At 45.7% G+C, this 12,295-nt stretch overlaps 2 protein-coding genes across 15 annotated transcripts in view; one reads left to right on the top strand and one right to left on the bottom strand.

Annotated features, from left to right (window-relative positions):
* The window catches only part of ACKR3 (atypical chemokine receptor 3), a 48,406-nt gene extending 39,638 nt beyond the window's left edge, over positions 1 to 8,768 (bottom strand). For 6 of the 14 annotated variants that reach the window (XM_082312855.1, XM_082312859.1, XM_082312858.1 and 3 more), the window contains exon 1: positions 5,669 to 7,394. The gene's annotated coding sequence lies outside the window, so the exon portion shown is untranslated. Of the gene's footprint in view, positions 1 to 1,583; positions 1,824 to 5,668; positions 7,396 to 8,655 lie in introns of those variants that run through there. The other 8 variants (XM_082312854.1, XM_082312856.1, XM_082312860.1 and 5 more) reach the window with 3 other exon arrangements.
* DRC11 (dynein regulatory complex subunit 11) overlaps positions 1 to 12,295 on the top strand; it is a gene marked incomplete at both ends in the record, with an annotated part of 125,301 nt that overhangs the window by 6,022 nt on the left and 106,984 nt on the right. The gene's annotated exons all lie outside the window — the stretch shown is intronic.

Here is a 12,295-nt window from a genome sequence, read left to right as displayed (position 1 = left end):
GGCCACATCTGTTCAAGCAGGATGAAGCCACAGCACATGCAGGTCTGGCCACCCGATTTCACCTGTCTCAGGCAAAATTATTATTTTGGGGCTGGACTGCTTCCTTTACAGTCCCAAATCTCATTTCCAGAGATGGTCAAGCCTTTGACCCATTAACTGTCTTTGTAAAGGACTCAGTGTTGGCATCTGACTCTCTCGGCAATATAAATATACAGTGGATCAAGGTTGGAAGGGACCTTTGGAGGCCATCTGGTCCAATCCCCTGCTCAAAGCAGCAGTAAATAAATCACAGCACGACTCCTCTGCTCACACAGCCAAAGGCACAGGTGGGGGACGCATGAGGAGCGGGGAAGTATGCAAGAGACCTCAACACAAAAAAAATCTCCCCTGCTCTGAACACCACTGTGGAAAACAAGCCTCCTATCTGCAAAGAGGCCGCTAAACAACACGTTGCCCTGACTGACCACCTCATCTCTCTGACTTCTTGCCTCAGAGCCCGGGAGGGTCTCCGCTCCCTAGAAGGACCTCCCCAAAAAGCAGGTTTTAGCCCTCAAGTCCCAACCAAAGAAACATTCAGGTGCGTAGAAGGTGCATAACTGGCCTGTACCTGCAGAAACAAGCGTGCTTGGTGCCTTTGGGCTAACTTTTATCCCTGTCTTCCAAAGGGATGGCGGTATTATTGTGCACCTTGTAAAGCAGTCCTGTCCCAGCAAGGGTCTACCTGACTTCATTTACCCCACGTGGCCAACCTGGGAAGAGCTGTCTCAAGGTGTTACACTGCCATATGCTAGTGTCAGATAAAGAAAATGCTGCAAAGCCTCTGTTTAACTGAGCAAATTCACCTGTTTTGTGTTTTGATAATGATGCAGGAAGCAGAAAAAAAAAACATGCTACCCTTCTCCAGCTCAGATGAAATCTTTCCCTGCGCTCAGTCCCAGCAACAACCCCACAATAGTTACAAGCTGTTTTTTCTCTGGCTTTTTTATTTCATCTCATCACACCAAAAGCAGAGACAGGCCTGGAAACTAAATTGCAGCCACCAGTTTCATTCATAAATTTGGCTGCATCCTTGCAAAGTGAGCTATTGTTGTTATTTCTCACTATTTACCACCTCGAAGCCAGAGAGTATTGTTTTTATTGCTATTGTGAGAACAGAGCAGGGGAAAAAAATAATCTTGAGCTTCCCTTCCCCTCCCAATCAAATATAATGGAGGGAAAAAAAAAAAAAACAGGGCGGATGTCAGATCCTCAAGGATTTTTTTTTTTTTTTTTGAGCTATCTACAGGAGCTCAGCCTGGTGCTGCAGGTTTCTGAGTCTGAATTTTATCAATGGGCTGCATTGGGTCCATTTGAAAGGACAGCAGGTGTTCGAACAATGAACCCGGGCTGCCTCTACATCTGGGCTACAAAAGCCATCACCGTGTTTACAAGAAACAGGATAATCAAGAAAACATCCTGCCACAGGCACCTAAAAAACTACAGCCCCTTGTTATTCATTTTTCTCTCACACTGTGCCGTTTATTTATAGCGCGAGAAGTTGAACCGGGAGGAGGAAAAAAAAATAAAATAAGTTTCACACTCACTTCCACGCAGAAGTGACGCATGTGCAACGTGGAAGGGACTGACGGTCTGGCGCTTGGCTTGTATTGTTCCTTCAGCTCTAGGTGGGACACCATTAACCCTTGAGCTCTTGCTGTAACTCATGAATTAGCCAGGTATAAGCTGTTGGTTTTGCTTCATTCATGCAACCACATCAGTTGAACCCACCTCAGCCTGTGATACTCCAGATGGAAACTAAGTCCCCACATACTGGATATAATGTCCTTAGAGGCAAAACACAAAGAGACAGGCAATTATGGGGGAGGGATCATGGGAACTGCTCATCCATCTTAGCCTCAGCACTTGAAGTTGGATCCTGATGGCCAGCAGAGTAAGAGAGGCTCTTCTGGAGCTTAGAGGAGGAATAGAGGGTTCTCTCCCCAGACACCCTCTGGAGGAACCTCTTTCCCTCCATAGGCAGCACTGGCTGCCCAGCCTTCAGGGTCAGAAAAGTGAATACACAATGCATCAAGCACATTTGCAGAACCAAAGGTTGCTACCAAATTTCAGCTGCTGATGGCTTGTGGCTCCCTACAAAATAACTGCATTTTGGGGTTACTTTCTGCAGAAATTTTGTTCTGCTTTCTTTTAACTTTTCAGCACAAATGCAGCAGGATGCATCCAATTTAGTAAGAGGCTTTTTTTTTTTTTTTTTTTTTTTTAAGATCAAATTAGTTTTCATTGAAGATACCCCAAAATGGTCCAGGACATTTCTCACCATCCTCAAGAACGACTTGGGAAGCTCCAAGGTATCTCCCCCTTCCAGACTAACATTTCATGACTCAAGTCATCCTTATGTCCAGTAAAATTAAGTAGTCCCTTCCCTGCTTTAACAGTTTTGCTTCTGGAAGCCTTCAAAACACACCAGCTAGAGCCCCTGCACAGAAACCTGGGGAAATAAGAGCTGAGCTGCTCAGCCTCTCAAGGAGTTTGACTTCCTTGCTTTTGAGTTGAATCAAAGAGGATTAACTTAACAGGTGCTTTACTGAAGAGTGGGAGGGAAAACAAAACAAAACACAATGAAACACCAGCCTACATGCACGAATAACAGATGAACTCTTCTGGGCAATGAACTGCTAAAGCAGATGGCTAACATCGCCTTCTCCTTTAGACTCAAGTCACTCTCAGTTGCTGGCTTTAAAAACATAAAGTCCCGGAGCTCAAACACTTCGCTTCAATCAAACAGTGGGTCTGGAAGAGGATCTTCCTGATCCAGATTTCACCCTCGAAGGGTCAAGCTGCCTCCCCTGCCCCTTACTCATGGTATTCTCTACCCTGGTCATCCTCAGAAACACCAGCTCCCCAGCTGGAGAGCAAAGGACTTTCCAACAGCCTCTCCATCTCATGCATTGACTAGAATGGCTGAAGCCAAGACTGTTGCCCCATAAATTCATGCTAACACCGCACAGCTATTTTTTTTCCGTGAACAGAAAGACCATCCAACAGCGCAGGTATAAACTGACCACATCAGAGACCAGCATCTTCGTCCCCCTCCTGCCATGGAAAGCAAGTGGTACTTTGCTGTTCTGAGTTCTCACCAGCCCAGGGCTCCCTGGCAGGCTGGTCCCACCAAACCTCCTGCCTGTTTACCATGGCATAAGACATGGGGACTCAGGTCAGCTAAAATCCCACTCCAATCCAAAGGAGCAGATAGCAGCTTATGTTGTGTAGCATTTTTTCCTCGTTTGCTTAAAAACCTGAGAATTTTTGAAGTTTTCAGTGATTAACGTGCACACATAGACAGTGTTAACAGTCAATCTTTTTGTCATTTTTCCATCAAAATCATAAGAGAGAAACATATACAACATTTTAAATAGCTGACTAGTGAGCCTATGAAGTGAATAAATGGTTAGAGGATGTGTATATCTTAAAGGAACTGAAATGGGTCTGTCCAGAAGTGCCATTTCACATGCGATACTGAATACATCTTCACATTACACAACCAAAAGAAATGCTACTTATTTCCAATATTTGTTTTGCAGAATAATATAGAAGCAACCTTTGCCCTCCTAAGTGACTAAAGCTTGACACACTGTTTGTGTTAATTTATTAAAAATTTTCTAGCTGAAGCCAAATGTTCAAGCCAACCAGTTTTTTAAAACCTCTGCTAACAAATTACTTGGATAATTGCCAAGTCTGATCCCTTTTTCTATTTCTTTCTCACCAAAAAAACCACCTGGTGCATGTTAATTGTCAATCTGCATCAACTGCAAAATTTATGCCGGTGGGCATCTTTAAGAACAGCATCCTAGATAATTAAATATCCAAACGCCAACAAACAATTGTCAATACAGAATAAAATCAATGCTTTCCCCAATGTTTCCTAACGATGGAGAGCTGACGCTATTTGAACCGGCTTCTTTTGAAAGCTTTAATATTATCGAACAACATTATTTCAGGAGAGATGATTTGGGGTTTTACTTTTTAACAAAGAGAGAAGTGGAGTGTGGCATGGCATTTAATATCTGGCTGAGATTTAAAACGCACACTCCTTATGAAGTATGACATTTTATACCTGAAACCACAGGAACATTTCCCACATTTAAGTGATAGAGAGAAAATTCTTCAAATTAGATTTGAACTTTATACCTTCTAATTCTGCTCATATCCTCCTCCTCCATGTACCACGCTCGGGCCTGATGAACATGCTGGTGCTATATCAAAGTCTAACAGACCTGACTGCCGACAAATCCCCTTCACTTAGCCTTCAAGTAAGCAGCAAACCTCCTGTAGATCCAGTAGTTAACGTTAAGTGGCAAAATAGCTCAGTGACTGATCGCAAGGCTAAATGAACTGGTCAGCACAGCCCAGCTGGCAGAGCCATCCCTTCTGGGTGCTGGCATGTGCTGGAAGCTGGCACCGACGCCACAAGGCAGATGTTAAGTCCCCAAGCTTGCAGGGAAGAGCCACCCAGAGCTCCTTTACACACTTTAATCCAAGCCTAAAGGAAAACCAAACACCCATCTGCAAGGAAGCCCAGAGCAACATCGCCCCAAGCTTGCCCATCGGAGGTCCAACTTCTCACTTTCCTGAACTCACAGGTCTGCTGTGCAACTCAGTTGCAACCAGGTCCCCGTTTGGGCACAGCTGCCCTGCTGTAAGTGCTGCCACAGCCACTGTCCCTGGAAGGAAAACTCCCTCTGTTGAGCCCTCCAGGATGAGAGGGACACAGGCGCTCCAAGGCAGGGCTATGGAGCAAGGTAGTTTTTCATCGTGAGACATCCAGCAAAACCCACCCTCCTGGCACTTCTTCACAATCCCAGTTTCATCCAGCTCATTAGTTAACACACACACAGGGCCCTTCAACGACCCCTCATGTCAGCAAGGGAGAGCTCATAGAGCACAGCACATCCTACACCCCAGAGAGGTGCAGCACAGGTATGTCACCCCTGTCCTCACGGCCAAACAAGCAGCAGGAGGATCCTTGACTCCCAAGTGGCGGCCCAGAGCCTCAGCTCATCCACCCCATGTGATGGAAGAAAGCCCTGACCCACAGGCTCTCCCTTTGCATGCTCTTAGGGCCAGCAACACGCAAAAAAAAAAAAAAAAACCAAAACCAAAAACACTCCGCTTTCCATCCTGTGCCTTGAGGGACAATCCAGACCTTTCTAAGTGCTTTGAAATATGAGTTGCAAAGGCAGAACATTTTTCCTATTATGTTCCTTGCTTTACTTAAGCCCCTACTCAATAAGAGACAGGTGCACTAAGCTCTTTGCCAGGGACCTGCGTTTAGAGGAACAAGGCCCTCCAGTTTCATATGTTATCCCCTTGTAAGCTCACTAGTCGCCTCTTAAGCTCGTAATAAAAGACTTTTTTGAAAAATGATGGCACCTAGTTTCCAAGGCAGCAGAACTTTTAAGCTCATGTTTGCAAGAGCCTAAGGAATTACAGTTGCCAAAAGGAACACGCTGTATAAAACCCATCACCTATTCCTTCTGGATAGATTAAATAACACAGTTTTATTTTTTAATGCAACATAATCTGGATGAAGAAGTCACTATCGATGCCATACAAAAAACATACAACGTGTGGAATAACAGCTACAATTCCCTTTACTCTCTGGTGGTACCTAGAGATCTCAGATGGTTTGGTGCCTGTAGGGATTATCAGAGACGTGTGATCCCGGACTGGACAGACTGAGATACTTCACAGTGTTGACTGTCAATGGTCTGCTGGACCTCAGTTACAATTCAGGCTGCGGTGCTCCAGGGGAAGAGACATGAAGGGAGATAAAGGAAAGAAAAGGAGAAGAAAGCTGGAGATGGAGAGTGGCTGTGACAAACCCAAAGTGCAGATGCAGCCACAGCAGAAAATATATCACAGGGCAGTCCTTTGAGGATAGCACTGTCTGAACAGCCCAGGCAAACCTGCATCCTCTCACTTCAAATTACTTGGAAGCTCAAAGATTCAACTGGAAGCCTACAGCAAACCAGAACATCCCACACTCCCCAGTTTCTGTTTAGAAATGTCTATTTTCTTAGGCTAAAGCAATTACTTAATTCTCAGTCATACGCTACTCCCATTTCAGCTACAAAGTAGGCTCCTTTCTCATGAAAAAAAAATCAACTGTTTATTTCATAATTAATTTTACTGCATGACTTTTCCCAGCAACACGATTCATTATTTTTTTCAAGTTCCCTACAAACTGATGAAAAAAAAAAGCCCCTCAGTTCGTGCACAGGCTCCCTGCATGCTCTCACGCACATCACTTTTTTGTGGCTTAATTTCCCATTTCTAAAAGGAAGATGTTTGCTTTCCTCCAACTTTTTTTTTTGGGGGGGGAGGTTGGAGAAGGAAAGGAAGAAGTGAGCAATAGGCATTACTTCATCTTTAATACCATTTCTAGCACAATAAAGACCATCCTTTGCACTGTGGCACTAAGGTGCTAACGGAGAGCAATAAATTGAGAGTAATCATTAACATCCACATCATATCAAACAATCTTGTTGCTCTCATTGCAATTGCTTCAGCAAGCTTCCTACTTTTTTGTCTCAAACACACACAATGGGTTGCTTAGCTATTAATTTTAGAAGCCATGTTTGAATGATGCATTGCAGAATAAAAGAACCAGATTTTCTATTCTGACTCCAATTCCTGAATGTACTTGTCGAATTGCAAGCATTACTCCCTCTCTCTTGGAGATTTGGGAATGGTATCTTGAGGTCTATGGGAAAAGGTATATTGTTTAGGGGTTATGGCCAAATTAGTCCTTAAAACCACACATACTGATGGAGACAGTACTGCTGAGACTCTGCGGGTAAAAATCTTGGCTGAAAAAAAATAGTTTGGCAAAAAAAGTGACGTGCAAATGCCGACATTAACAGAAATAAAAATGTGAGGTTCCTATCTGGGCTGTGAAGACTTAGTTGAGGTATTAAATAAGAAAAAAACACAAGTTAGTTACTGCTTTTGAGACCCCCCCGACCTGTAGATGGATGAGAATCAGGCACTGAAAGAAAGCAGACAAATTTCTGATGTAAGCCACACCAGCATGAAGAACCACTTGTGTATTAATACAGCTAATTACAAACTGATTTTTACACCATTTTCTGACACACTCCAAAGAAAAAGCAACAGGTACTCAAACTCGCTTACTCCTAAAAAAACCCCACTGATCCAATACACCAAAAGAAATCACGCAATGAGCGTAGCCATTATACAAAAAATATTATGCCTTTGATGCTTTTTATTATGGTCTTGATCCTTCAAGGTTCGCATTTTCAAGCTTTTCGTCCAAAACCATGGGGGCTAGGAACTTTATTTCAAAAACTTGATAGCCAAGAGTCTCACCTAATTATACGAGCTAGGGCTTCAAGGGGGGGGGGGGGGGGGGGGGGCAGGGAGCAAAGGAATGCAGACACCCAGAGATTTATGGCAAAAAACCACGATCGCTGGCAAAACGCTCATTGTCCCAAACTTCTTGCTTTTACCCTTCCCCACCCACTCTGCCGAGAAGTGCATTTTTTCCCCAAGAAAATGTTATGCGCTGTAATCCTGTCTTGCTAGCTTTGATTTTTTCCCTTTTAAAGAAGGAACCTTTTAATGTTCCGCAACGGATGCTTCTCACTCTGCACACAGGCAATAAATTAAAACAATTATTTTTAAAAACTCTACTCCACTACCAGCTAAACATCATTTACAAGGAGGCGTTGTCCCAAGACAGCTGTATCACCCTCGAAGCCAGCCTCCCACCAAACCAGGGCTCAGAAATTACAGATGCGATTTTACAGGCTACATCACAACGTGCTCCCATTTCCCCCATTGCTAATTCTTTTCTTTTTTTTTTTTAAAAAAAAAGGGAAGCAAAAAAAGAAAAAAAAAAAAAGAGCAAATCCTGCTAGGAATGATGAAGCGCCAACAGGCGGGACAGAGACAGAGTCCCCAGCCTCGGCGGTGGCTTCCCAGCAGCCCTTGGCGTACAGATGTGCTCAGTCTGGGGATGCAACTGATGGAAGAAATACAACGCACGAGGCAGGTTTCCAGCTGCTGCAAGGGAAAAAAATAATAATAAACTGGTTTGTAAGTCGTAAGGGAATGGGAAACTGCTAAAAACTTGCCTCCATAGGTACTTGGGGCAGGAAAAAAGAAAAAAAAAAACATAGAGGAAAAATGCGAATGCAACTGGGGCAACCCCTTGGGAGGAAAAGGAAAATAAAGGAAAATAAAAATAATACTCACTTTCTTCCCAGGACCGGTCTTGAAGCAGCCCCGGGGAGGGGATCGCCTTCTCCCCCCCCCCCCCCCCGTCTCCCCGGTAACGGCGGGGCCCGCGCAGAGCGCCCGGTTGCCCGGGCCGCGGACCAGCCGCCGCCAGCCGGGGCAAGGCGAGCCGGGCCGGGCCGGGCCGGGGCGGCTCCGCGGGGGTCCCGGGTCGGTGTCGGGGCGGCGCGGCCGGCGGGCCCAGCCCCGCGGCGGAGGAGCAGCCCCGCGGCGCCTCGGCATGTCTCAGGCGTGAGTAGCGCGGGGCGCGGGGGCCAGGCGGGGCCAGGGGCCGCAGGCGCCCGGGCGAAAACCCCCTTTACGGGGGTAAAAAATAAACCACCCCCCTCCACGTACCTCCAGAGGAAAACACCTGCCGGTGCGAACGCGGTGCGACCGGCTCCGCCGGTCCCTGGTCGCCGGTGCGAGGCCCGGGCGCGCCTTCCCGCCGGGCCAGGCCGCGCCGCCGGCCCGCGGGCTCCCCGGAGGGGCAGCGGCGGGGCCCCGGCGCCCGAAGGGGCTCGGCGGGGCTGAACCCGCCCTCTTCAAAGTAATCAGATCGCCGCAGCACTGTTTACGCCAATGTTAGTATTATTCGTACTCAGACACTAGGCCCCTTTTCTGCTTGCAAAAAATACTTTTTCCTCTCTTACAGACCAAAATTTGCCCATACTGCTTGGTTTTTTTTTTTTCCTGTAATGAACTCCTCATGCTTTCAGCACAATAGAAAGCTTTAAAAGTTTATTTGCAATAACCAGACACTGATGATGGCACTGTATCAAAGCGCCTGCAAGGAGCCATGCTTATTTCTCCAGAAACATGACTAAACTACCAAGCCCTTATATTAAGAAAGCATTATTATTGCTGCACGCAAAGTTGGGAATGTAACTATGAGCATCTTCCATGACATTATCCCTCAGTATTTTGCTGTTTGCTGCCTCCAGGTCCAGCAGTACGAAACCCCAGGTACAGCCAACGCAGTGTGGGGCAGCTCTTGTTCCCAGTTCCGAGCTAGACGTGGCTTGCTCAAGTTCAATAAATAACAGTACATTTTGGGGGGTGGCGGGGTGTGGAAGAAAAGAAAAAATGCTCAGGCAGTGTTTGCTGCCTGCTGCTGCTCCTCTCGTGCACGTTCAAGCTCTGATCTGGCCACACCTGACCATGTCCAGACCGCTGCCCCAGCAGGTTGTGAGCACAGCCGCTGCTGGCTTCTTACCCGTGGTCTTCTCCTCTGGCATCTCTGGTACCAGCCTCAAAGCCTCGTCTTTCTTTTGCTCAGTGTCTTCTTTCCAAACTCCCAACTCTTTGCCAGGTAAAACCCCTCAGACACTAAAACATCCAGCCTCAGAACTAGAGGAGCTCTCCTTATCACCTCCATGTTGGGTCTGCCCAAGCCTAGCCTCCAGCCGCCTGCCTCAGCACAGTCGCAGTCCCAGCCAAATACCGCCACCAACACCGCTGCTTTCCAGCCAGGCAGCTTCCTTTTCCTTGCTCCTTGGCTCAGGAGAGAAGGGTGAGCTGAGAGGAATAAAGAAAAACATCACCAAGGGCACAGCAGAGACTGTCTGGGGGGCTGTGTCCAAGAACACAGGCCCAGCACAGCCTCCAGCAGCCTTAAGTTTGAGGAAGGCTTGGTTAGGTCCCTGGCTAATCCAGTGCAGGGGTAGTTATCTAAATTGCATTGTTTAAAAGAAAAAAAAAAAAAAAAAACCAACAACAAAAACCACAAAAGTAGTGTTTGACCTCTTCCTGGGAGAGTTATCTCAGAATCTGAGTGTCTGAATCATGGCTGCTCTTATTTGAGCTAGATTAACACAAAAGGAATTAAGTTGACTCTAGTTGGAAAATACTTGTGCTTCAACTGTTTGCCTTAACTCAGTTTAATTTTAATAGAGACAAGGCTCTTTAGCATTTCCTATAGCATTGCCAGCATTGAACAGCAAATCCACATGAACATGATACACATCTCCGCATCACATGACAAAAATATATACAGTTCTGTTTCCAAATGAGGTAGTGGTGCTGGTAAGGGACTCCAGTCCGACATTGATGCTATTTGGCTCACTTGACTATAATCGCTCTATAGCTGTGCACAGCATGGCATTTATAGCTAGGCTAATCCAGTCCTTCGTAAACACAGGTCTGAATATACACCAGTTCATCAGCCACTGCATCTATAGAGCTTGAGTTAAGCAATGGGCTGGGTAGTTTTGTTTACTGTATTCTACACCTCAGACAGTGCACCAACTGTTCCAGACAGTTTGTGCTTTTCTTTATTGCCCCAGCAACTGGATTCAGGTTATCACCTGGGGATGTCAGCATTCCTTTTAAAAAATAAATAATTTTTTTAAAAATCCAGAAAAAAATGCAAATCAGAAATGCTCCCAAACCATCAGGAAAATAAAAAGTACTAAATTCTTACCTAAATATACATGGCTTTAAAGGTTTAATTTCATTATTTTTAAATGGTTGGGGCTGCCAGTGCTGGCAAATCCATAAAAATTTTGTCTGAATGTTTACTGGTCACAGCCTTGTTCATTCCTCCCCAGCACAGAGCTTAGTTGCACTCAACCCCAGTAGTTACGACATAGGAACATGCTTTCCTTTTGTCCTAGGCTATCTTGTTTTGCAAGGTACAGCCGAGATGGTTCTCAAGTAAGTTACCGAGGCTACTGTTACATGATTGTATGTAGTGAGGTTATCCAGGCTGTGTACCATAAATCATGCTAAATTAAAAGTATTTTAAAAGCTACGTGACAAAAATCATAGAATCATAGAATCGTCAAGGTTGGAAAAGACCCTTAAGATCATCGAGTCGAACCGTCAACCTATCACTGCCAAGTCCATCTATACCATGTCTTCAAGCACCGTATCTATCCGTTCTTTAAATACCTCCAGGGATGAAGACTCAACCACTGCCCTGGGCAGCCTGTTCCAATGCTTGACCACCCTTTCAGTGAAGAAGTTTTTCCTAATGTCTAACCTAAACTTCCCCTGGCTCAGCTTGAGGCCATTTCCTCTCATCCTATTGCTTGTTACTAGGGAGAAGAGACCAACCCCCACCTCGCTACAACCTCCTTTCAGGTAGCTGTAGAGAGCAATAAGGTCTCCCCTCAGCCTCCTCTTCTCCAGACTAAATGTCTTGTAACAGACTGCCTTACTTCAAGGCAGTGGAGCAAAGAGCTAATAATGCATGGGGTTTATGAGAAAGAACTTTGGTACTTTGGGCAAAAATATTTCAGGGGACACCACCTTATTTGGCTGGGAATGGGGATGGCTGCCTATCTTGCCAGGTCACCTGGAAGACAGACTCCATCCTACAAAGAGGTAGGCACATCAGTAAGTCACTTTTTTAATACTGTACAGTCACATCCTGTGTACTGTATAGAAATGCTACACAGCACATAGCTTTTTTTGAGCTTGAGGTAAACAGCTGCTTTTTAGACATCTGGAAGAACAGCTGCTCCACACATAGAAAGAAATTGCACGCATCTCATGCAGCCAGTTAGACGCGCTAGCTGTACTAAGTGCGCGCGCAGGGCAGTTGTCTTGCATGCACCGCAGGTCGGAGCGGTCAGACCCACGACTTGTGCAGCACAGAGTCACGCTGCAAACAATTCACGTGGCTGGGGTTCCAGTATTTCCAAGTCAGTTTATGAGGCGTGTTCACCATCTTCAAGGCCATGTGATTTTAACAGCAGCGCGGTCTAAAGCTCACGGAAGCATGTTATTCCACTGCTTTAGTAAGCTCTGTATCAGGATAGAGACAGGAGACGGGAAGCACTCAGCTATAGTCTCTTAGGGTCAGTAAGCTCCAGCAGCCAGCCAAAAGAAAAGTCAGCATGTCCAGACATGCTTGACATTTTCTAAGGACAGTTGTAGCGCTCACAAGAGAGCATGCCCATTACATTTGCTATAGGGTTGATTAAGAAGTGCTAGATGTATCGCACTTCCTAAAGTACTCAAACCCTAGCATTTGCATACAGATGTACATTTT

Source organism: Platalea leucorodia (assembly GCF_965183815.1).
Source record: "Platalea leucorodia genome assembly, chromosome: 5".
NCBI lineage: Eukaryota > Metazoa > Chordata > Aves > Pelecaniformes > Threskiornithidae > Platalea > Platalea leucorodia.
This window is presented reverse-complemented; position numbering and strand designations above follow the sequence as displayed.